General features: G+C 35.1%; 1 protein-coding gene across 12 annotated transcripts in view; it reads left to right on the top strand.

Annotated features, from left to right (window-relative positions):
* Positions 1-1,261: 1,261 nt before the first annotated feature.
* LOC106879997 (uncharacterized) overlaps positions 1,262-9,890 on the top strand; it is a 319,599-nt gene continuing 310,970 nt past the window's right edge. For 3 of the 12 annotated variants that reach the window (XR_008264859.2, XR_016243036.1, XR_016243033.1), the window contains exon 1: positions 1,518-2,353. The gene's annotated coding sequence lies outside the window, so the exon portion shown is untranslated. The other 9 variants (XR_008264857.2, XR_008264858.2, XR_016243032.1 and 6 more) reach the window with 5 other exon arrangements.

Raw genomic sequence — 9,890 nt, forward strand, 5'->3', positions numbered from 1 at the left:
GATACCAGACGAACCAACGTCCCGGCATGAAGTACAGATGAGGGCAGCCGTGTCAAACTCCCTTATACACTAAATGGGTCAACAACTACGATAAAAGCGCATGTAAGAGTGGTGTTATGAAATTCCACCACCCTAAAGAAATCAGCCAAATAAGAAAACTGTGGAAAAAGGGCAAAAATCACAGTGGTGCTCCAGTATGATCGCAGCTGCAAGGCTAAAACGAACAACAGAAATATTCACATACGTACACAGAGTAAATGGTGCCATTGAAAGTAATAGGATCAAAGAATGTTGATGACAGTTGATTTCGAAAACTCGCAATAAAACACCAAACAATGGTAGAATGAATTTCACTGGCTGTTTTCCACTGGATATAAATCTCTACTATTTCATGTTTATATATAACGATGCGCTAAGTTCCTGTAACGAACCTACGAAACTTTGGGACCAAATCAAACTGTTTTAAATAATAATATATGTGATTCCTACTCAATGTGTTGAGTGTCATTTCCTTTTGTCCACTCACTCGTATGTTTGTATGTATGTATATATGTATGTATGTATATATGTATGTATGTATGTAGGCATGTGTGTGTGTGTGTGTATTTATCTCTTTACTTCCTATCTCATGCCAATGATTTTCTGTAAAGCCGTTTTCAATTTGCAAAATTTTTCTTTCACTAAGTTGGTGCTAATACATTATATATTATGTGACAGTGAGAAATCGAATGGTGTGTGCGCGTGCCTGTAAATATACACACGCACACACGGTTATTTCTACATACATACACATACATGCATGCAGTGGAAGTTGCGCTTTGTAATGACTTCGGGGCACGGAGCCGTTTCGATAACAGTAACCGGATGAAAACAGTATTCTGAGTATGTTTGGGATTACAAAATTTGATGACATTTTCCGTGATCATAATAAGCGACTCCCACTGTGTATATTACGCGATCAACAGCGCAAACGAAACTACGAGCAGAAACTGAAAAATAAGCTCAATATTACAATAAATATTTACATTGTATTTTTCTAATGAGTCCTCCTCCCCACCTTTTCTTTGGAAACTATATATACATACCTACATACACTTAATATATATATATATATCCACACACGTATATATATATATATATATATATATATATATATATATATATCCACACACACGTATATATATACATATATATATATATATATAGAGAGAGAGAGAGAGAGAGAGACCCAGATAGACAGATAGATAGATAGATAGATAGAATATAGATATTGGAAAGACAAAGATAGAGAGAAAGAAAAAGAAATGGATAGATAGATTGAGAGAGAGAGAGAGTGATCAAGACGCAGTGCTGCTCCCAGCTGCTGCTGTTGCACAGCTAACACCACATCAACCGTCCGTCTATCGGCCTGTCTTCTGTCTGTCTGTCTGCGCCGACCAACCGACCAACCAGCCGACATGACGGAGAAGCGACCTTAGTGACGTCCTCAACTGCATTGTCAACAGAAAGGTGAGTACTTTTCTTTTTTTTTTTTTTACTACCCCTCATCCTTCCTCGTCTTACTCTATTTATCTCTTCTGTGTATTTTAATCTCTGTCTATCTATCTTTCTTGGCTGTCTCTGTCTATCTTTCTCTATCGATCTGTTTACCTATATATGTAAGTATGTATGTAGGTATGCATACATGTATCTATGTACCAATTAAAAAAAAATCAATCTATTTATCTGTAGATTCTTCCTTCTCCCTCGCAGACATTCCCTTAGATCTCCCTAGCCATCACTATATATTTTTTCCTGTTTCCCCCTCTATTTGTTTTCCTATATCTTATTTATTTTCTTTCTATAAGACACCAACTGCCCGAAATGGTAAAATTGTTCGGCACATCTATCTATAAACCGCTGCAGTATCTTAATGACATTGCTATTATTAAAATAAAATAAAAAATAAAAGAAATCATTATTATTATAATTGCAACTTTACAGCACAGACAGATTTACAAGCCTGCCAATCATATTGAGTATGAAGCTCCTAAAAGACTTACTTTCTTGAGAGAGAGTAAGAACGAACTAGAGAGGGAGAGAGAGAGTGAGAGAAAGAAAGAAAAAGTTAAGAAAACAAAGTGCTCGAAGAACACAAGAAACAAACTGACCGGTTGGTATTGTTATTGTTGTATTGAAATGATGACAAGGTGGGGACAGTTGGTTTGTTGTTGTTTAATTGGAGTTTTTCTTCCCCCCTCTCCCCCTTCTTTGATGTTTTAACGAACACAAATTCCATCGTGGCTGATAGAATCGCAGGAAAAGTGGAGACCGAGTGAAATATTCTGTAGAGAAAGAAGACAGGTGTCTGCATGTATGTATACATTTATCTGTATATATACATGTATGTATATATATATATATACAGATCTATATCTATATTATTTATGTATGCAGGAATATATATATATATATATTTGTTTGTGTAACTATCTACTTGTGTATATGTGATTGTAAAATGAGTGCGAGTGGGAAATTACTAATGGTTGCCTCCGTCCCGGGACGATTTTTACCGTTCCATTTCAACCGTCTTTCATTCTTGTCTATTATAATACATACTAATAGTCTCTAATTTTATATAACTCCTTTATTGTCTACTTCACATATATTGAACAACTGCTGCATTTTATTTATTTATTTGAAAACTTTGGTTCTGGATAATTCAGTACTCATTCCTTGAACATTTATTTCAAGTTGTGTGTGTGCGTGTGTGTAAGCAACCAAAAAAAAAAGTGTTGCTTGTTTTCATATTGTCAACAGCATGAATATTTGGTGTTGGTGCGATGGTGTGGGATAATCTGTTTTATTGATCGGTAAAGAGACATGTTGTGTTTAAACTTGTAGATGTATACACATGTGTATATGTGTGTGGGCTGTTTAGAGCGATGTCTGTTCCAAGACGGAACCGAGTTATTTTTGAATATCTATATAGGATGGTGTTGAAGTTGAAAGTTCTTCTACTTAAACACGGTGCCAATTACTGCTAAACGTGTAGTAATGTCCTTTTGGGACCTTTCTGGTTTTGAAACTACAATCGTCCGATGCCTTTAGACATACCAGAACATCTGCAATCATACACATACCAACATTTGTATTTACATATTTACATACACGCTAACACAGTTGTTTACATAAACACACATGCAGAGGTCTATGTTTACACACATATATGTCTATATGCCAATTCACATACACACACATCAACACAGCTAAAACAATAACAATCAGGCAGACTAAACATATAAACACCACACATATATGTGTATATATATGTATACACAAGGGATTGATGATCTCTGCTTCACTCGTACCATGACTGTGTGTGTGTGTGTGTATGTGTGTAAAGTTTGGTTTCTTATTTATTTCGGTTACCGCAATAATTTCCTGATAAAGTTTGCTATATATGCTGTTATTCCATAAGCATTTTGGATTATGTTGTCAGTATTATTAAGTATGCTTGTACGTAAATTGTTTTACCGTTTTGTTTATTAAACACTGAGATGGAGGGGGGGGGGCACGTTTTCCCGCTCCTTAGAGACTTGGACCAAACTTTCAAAAATAACACGTTTTGTGATTCTTCATGAAAGGAACTCCAGTGTTTAATAATAGTTAGACTATCAAGGAATAACCAGTTTCGTTCTCACCTTATTTTCTTCCTATTTTTCTTTGATAAAAATCAACAAAAATAAACATCGATACTAAGCTAAATAAAAAGAATGTCCATAACTTTCGGGTTTTCCAATTCTTCTGAAGACCTTAGTTTTAAAATCACTTGTATTTTAGAATTTCTCAGTTTGTTGTTACTTATCCTTTACGATCCTGAAATCATTCCACAATTTTATTCCATTACCCACTAACCGTGTTCGCAGTCCCCTTTTATAGAAACATTCATAACTTTGGAAGTATAATAAGAATCTTTTAAAGGTAGCTTTATACATACATGTGTGTGCTTATATATCTATCTATCTAAACACGTGTATGTTTATATATATATATATATATATAATACTTACTCACACATGTCTGTCTCCATTGAGATGTACGTGTGAGTGGCATGTCTGGTAGTATGTCCTGGTTTTTTCCTCTAACTGCTTATCTCCTACTCTGTTGTTTGGCCTAAATTTTGCGGCAAAATGACGTTGCCTGGCCGACTTTGCTGTCTTTTCTTTCCTCCTCTCCTTGGCTGGCACTAAACTATTGAGGTGTTGCTTAGCGAGACATCCACCCGGGGTGGTGGATATCTCTCCTCTTATTTAATTCAGCATCTCGTCATTCTTCATCCCATTCAAGAACCTACTCAATCTTCCACCATTAACATAGTTTCGTTTTACCCCCCCCCTCTTTTTTTTATTTTATTAATTTATCCACATACAGACACACGTATGTTTCTACCTTTATGTATATTTTCATTACGATTTCATGTGTGTGTGTATATATATATGCGTGATCGTATATGATATTATACTATATATACATATATATATATAAACTATATTATGTTATATAACATTGGTTTCAATCGAAAAATCTGTAGAGAACTTGAGATTACATCACACCTGTTCCTGATAAAGTATGCGTGTGGCAGATGGAATCCTGCCACGTCTCTGACATAAAATGTCCCAACTATGCTAGCTCCTTAAGTCACTGCTAAATTACCATTTTACGTTACTCTAAGTTATTTATTCTACATCAGGACACGTAGACATTTACAGAATTTAATGAAATAGAAACATGCTTTTAAAGGTGGGAGAGAAATTCTCTCTCATTCTAAAGTTAGGTTTTTCTTCTGTATTCCCTCCTTTTACATAACGAAGATTATTCACCAAAATACAGTTTGATTGGGATATTTTATATTTTATTTTATTTTTGAAAATCCTATTATATAATTAAGATTACCAATATATAACTGTTTTCTTATTCTGGATGTTATACTCTTAATTTTAAATGGGTTAAATTTTAAGGGTTTTTTTTCTCCAGTAACTTTCATATTTTGTGATAACATTTTTTTATCGATTTGTTTGTCTATTTTATTTACTATACAGCATAAAAGACAGGACTATAACAGTAAAGAACTGGACCAAGTAGCCGTTCTATGCATAATACACACACACAGTCATAGATTGAAAAGTTTTTCTATGGAAGAATGATCACGGGTAAGGTGAATAAGTAGATAGGTTCTGAGGTGAGGTTGGAGTGTGTTAGCCTGGTTTTTGTTCCGAAAATGCTTGGTTTCATAAGTTATAGATGTAATTCGAAGTGAATATCGGCATTGTTTATGGTAGGTTAACAGATGCCAACTTGTGTGTGTGTAAAATATACACACATAGTTGTTGAAGCAAAGAATTAAGTTAAGACACTAAGCAACTTAAAACCAGATGACATGAGTATTAAACAATGTAGTTGGCGATTTCAATAGCTGTATTGGTAAATCTGCTGATATTTTTCTAGCCATGTAGTGCTTATGAAGTAAAGTAAGAACATTTATATGAGCTAGTTATATTTTCACTTTGAAAGAATTCTGGCTGAATTCTATATTTTTTTTTTTAGAAACAGTGAAGAACAAATAATTATATATGGAGCTAATTCTAGCTACCCGTTTCCATGTGGAGGTGTATTGTAGGTTATTGCATAAAAACCAATTGTGTTATTGTAAATTAAATTATGTAAATAAATATAGAAAGACAGTTAAAGAGTAGTTGAAAGAAATATAAAGGAGGAAAGCTCTTTTGAAGAGCTAAGTTCCAGACTGCAGAAAAAACAAGAGATGGGTTAGTGAACAAAGTATATATGGTTGTTGGGTAGTTCATATAAGACAGCCTACTGTAATAGAAAAAAAAGAAGGAAAAAAAGCCTACAGCAGGCTGTCTTTTATGAATGGTTGATGTGGGATCCAGAAAGTAACAATCAATATATGAAGCAGACCTAGTCATAAGAGAAGTTGAGAGGGAACGTAGTGTCTGTGTATTTTGTGAGACAATAGATGAGGATAAACTAAGAGGGTAGAAGCATGCTAAGGAATGGGGAGTCTTTATTTTGCGAGATGATAGACTAGGAGGGTGGAAGCATGCTGACACTGTTAAGTTGAAAGAAACTTGAGTTTTGTTCTGGTTGTTTTACCTGCTGGCTAAGAAGGAAGCCTAGTTTATATAAATATAGTTTCCAATGGAAAAGTTAGCTATACTTGCAAACACACACAAGAAATCCTTTTGATAAGTTCTTATATACTGTTTTTTTTTATTGCATGTTTTAATTTTTCACTGTCCAAATAAGAGGCTGTCTCTAGATTTTTAGGCTTTCCTAGACTCAGGGATTCCATAACTAATTACATGTCTGAACTTAGGGCTTGTAGAAAATACGCGTAGTGTCCAAGGCTCTACTCTTTTACTTGTTTCAGTCATTTTGACTGTGGCTATGCTGGAGCACCGCCTTTAGTCGAGCAAATCGACCCCAGGACTTATTCTTTGTAAGCCTAGTACTTATTCTATCGGTTCTTTTGCCAAACCGCTGTTACGGGGATGTAAACACACCAGTATCGGCTGTCAAACGATGTTGTGGGAGGACACACAAACACAGACACATAAATATACACACACACACACACACACACACACACACACACACATATATATATGTATGTCATCAGCATGAAGGCACGTGGCCTAGTGGTTAATGTATTGCACTTACAATTGCTAGATTGTGGGTTCAGTTCCCTGCCTGGGTACCATGTTGTGTTCTTGAGCAAAACACTTCATTTCACATTGCTCCAGTTGCCCTTTCAGTCAGTGGGGAATGTTGGCCAGCTCACCAATCCAGCAGGGCGGGGTCATTGAAAGGCTAAAATGATGCAAAGTGCATTGTTACCAGCAATGTGTAACAACATCTGATAGCCTGGTCAGTCATGTGATTATGTGGTCATGTGATATATCTTAAGTGGCATTTAGTTTTCATGCTTGCATGAGTCAGATGCACTTCATTGAGGAAAATTTTCTGCAGCTGGAGCTCTTCCCGTCACCAAATCTCATCTGTTTCCAAATAAGGTAATATTATTCCTATGCACTGCAAACCCATCGAAAATGGCAAATTCATTATAAATATTAACCTTGCTCGTTAATTTAATCACAAATCTTAATGGAAAACTTTTGTTATACTCCCCCTCTTGAAATTTGGTGGTATTAGGTGTGACCCTGTAATTCAAAGGGTCAGCCTTGTTACACTCTGTGTCACACTGAATCTCCCTAGGAACTATGTTAAGAGTACTCGTGTCTGTGGAGCGCTCAGCCACTAGCACATTAATTTCACGAGCAGGCTGTTCCGTTGATCGGATCAACTAGAACCCTTGACATCGTAAGCGATGGAGTGCCAACAACAACAGATATATATATATATATATATTAGAAATTTTGTGCTTCTGTAACTAACAAATTTCATGGAATAATGCGAAATTTAAAGCAACGTTACATAATTCTAAATAGTACCATAATTTCTAGCACAGAATTTGTAGTAGTAGGAAATGAATTTAATCTGTTCCTTGATGTTGGTGTCAAATAACCAGAACAGAGGTATAGTGAAGAATATATTAGTTATCTTACTGCAGATGGCTCTCTACAACTTTGGTTAGTAGTATAATTGGCTAATTTTCATTTGCAAAATTGTTTTATGTCTGTTTATTATTGCAGAAGAGATAATTGCTTCAAATTGTTGGATCCAATTCTTCATAATTTGTTTCCTAAAACACAAACAGATAACATAGTAATTTGATTGAGGATAGGCCTCCAATATGTGTGGCACATATGCCTGAAGGTCTAGTTAGCTGTTTAGACCTATTTCCAACAGCAGTTCATTTTGTTTCTAGCTCAAAAACGATGACATTCTACTCACATTCTAAAAGCTGTTGAAACGATTTAAGTTATGTTGAAGAGATCTATGATTTTTTTCTGAGCTTTAAGTGTATTTTTTTTTTTTTTTTTTTTTTTTTTGCTGAAAATTAAAAGTGGAAAATTGTGACACAAACTCCTACTTTGCACTTGTTGAATATGTAATATAAATCTTCAATCTAGATTGTGGTTGGGTGTTAAAGGCACCAAGTGTTGCTTGTTAGCAATAAAAATGTATGATAAGAATGGTTGATAAGAATTGAATGAAGAAGTGTCACGAGCAGGCAATAGATAGTTGAGAGAAAGAAAGAGAGACGCCAAGTTATAGATAAATCCTATTGCTTTAGTGAAATAATCAGTGCCCTATTGGTTTCTGTGCAAAAAGCAGACTGGCTTGTGATTATATATAACTTATGTATATTTTCCTACTACATGGCATTGGAAGTGGACTGAAGCATAATTTTGTTGCCTAACAAATGAATTTTATAAATATACTTTGCTCAGGTGTTTTGAGAAGATGGTTCTTATCTATAGGTAATCAGAAAAGCCACTTGATTGCTATACAGTGTGTAAAATTAATTAAATAATTGCTGTGAGTTATTAATACTTAAATGAAATTAGAAATAGACTGAAGAATATGGAATGAAATACTTGAGTGACCTAAATGTGTTTATGTTAATTACAAGAACCAACTGTCATTTGCAAAGTGACTATGTTAACCACTGTGAATCAACTGTTCAGAGGCAACATCTCCAGACAAATCCTGCTCATGGACAGATTCTTCATATTTTCATGATATTAATGTTAACATCCTGAAAATGCTTGTCTTCATTCTATGTTTGAGGCAAGTTTAGCACTTTCTGTACTTGTACTGTTCTACAGAAAACCAGAAGAATAATCTATTTTCCGGAAATATATAATTGAAATTATGAGACTCAAATTAACCCTTTAGCATTTAAACCGGCCATATCCGGCCAAAAGTATTCTGCCTATTCTATGTTCAAACTCGCCAGATCTGGTCTCTCACACAAACCCTACAATATCATTTTAAAAATTAACAACTACCTCATCAAAATCTCATAGCTACAAGATAATGCATGATTACTTCAAAACAATGTGAAAAAAAAAGCATTAATTATGGCAGAATAATGTGAACACTAAAGGGTTAAAGGCGTTTCTGTTTTTTTTTCATCTTGATAACTGGTGGGGTGGAATGATTTAAAAATTGCAGTTGATATTGGTGTCAAGTTAGTCTGTTGTTTCATGTTGTTTCATTAGGCATAGGCATGGTTGTGTGCATACAGAATTTGCTTTGTGCCTAACCATATGGTTTCCGGTTCTACTCTTCTGCATGGGACTTTGGACTAGTATTTTTGTCTCCTGCTATAGACTCCTGGCTGACCAATGTCCTGAATGGAAGATTGTCATATATGTTTATACACACATACACACAGACACATGTTAGTGAGTCTGTTTACATTCCATATGACATTGCTTGACAATTTATTAGCAAAACGATGTCGTTTTCACATCAAGGAACAATACTTGTTCTTGTGTGTGAGAAAGAGAGAAGAGACGCACACACACACACACACACACACACACACACACACACACACACACACACACACACACACACACACACCCACACACACACCCACGCACGCGCGCACACACACGACGAGGTTCCAGCTATTTGTGTTTTGAGTTCAAATCCTGCCAAGGTTCACCTTTGCCTTTCATACTTCCAACATTGATAAAACAAGGTACCTGTCAAATTCTGGGAATGATGGTATTAACTAACCCTTTTTTCTCAAGATTGCTGGCCTTATATCTAAATTAGAAACAATTATTATTATTATTATTATTGATTAGCAAAATTAGAGGAGAGAGTCAGACAAATATCTTGCAGTTTTAGTTATATTTCTTTACATTATGTTTGAATCTCATCTCAGGGTTGACTTTGTCTTGTTCATC

The sequence above is a fragment of the Octopus bimaculoides genome, chromosome 9, assembly GCF_046866305.1.
Source record: "Octopus bimaculoides isolate indiv1 chromosome 9, ASM4686630v1, whole genome shotgun sequence".
Taxonomy (NCBI): domain Eukaryota; kingdom Metazoa; phylum Mollusca; class Cephalopoda; order Octopoda; family Octopodidae; genus Octopus; species Octopus bimaculoides.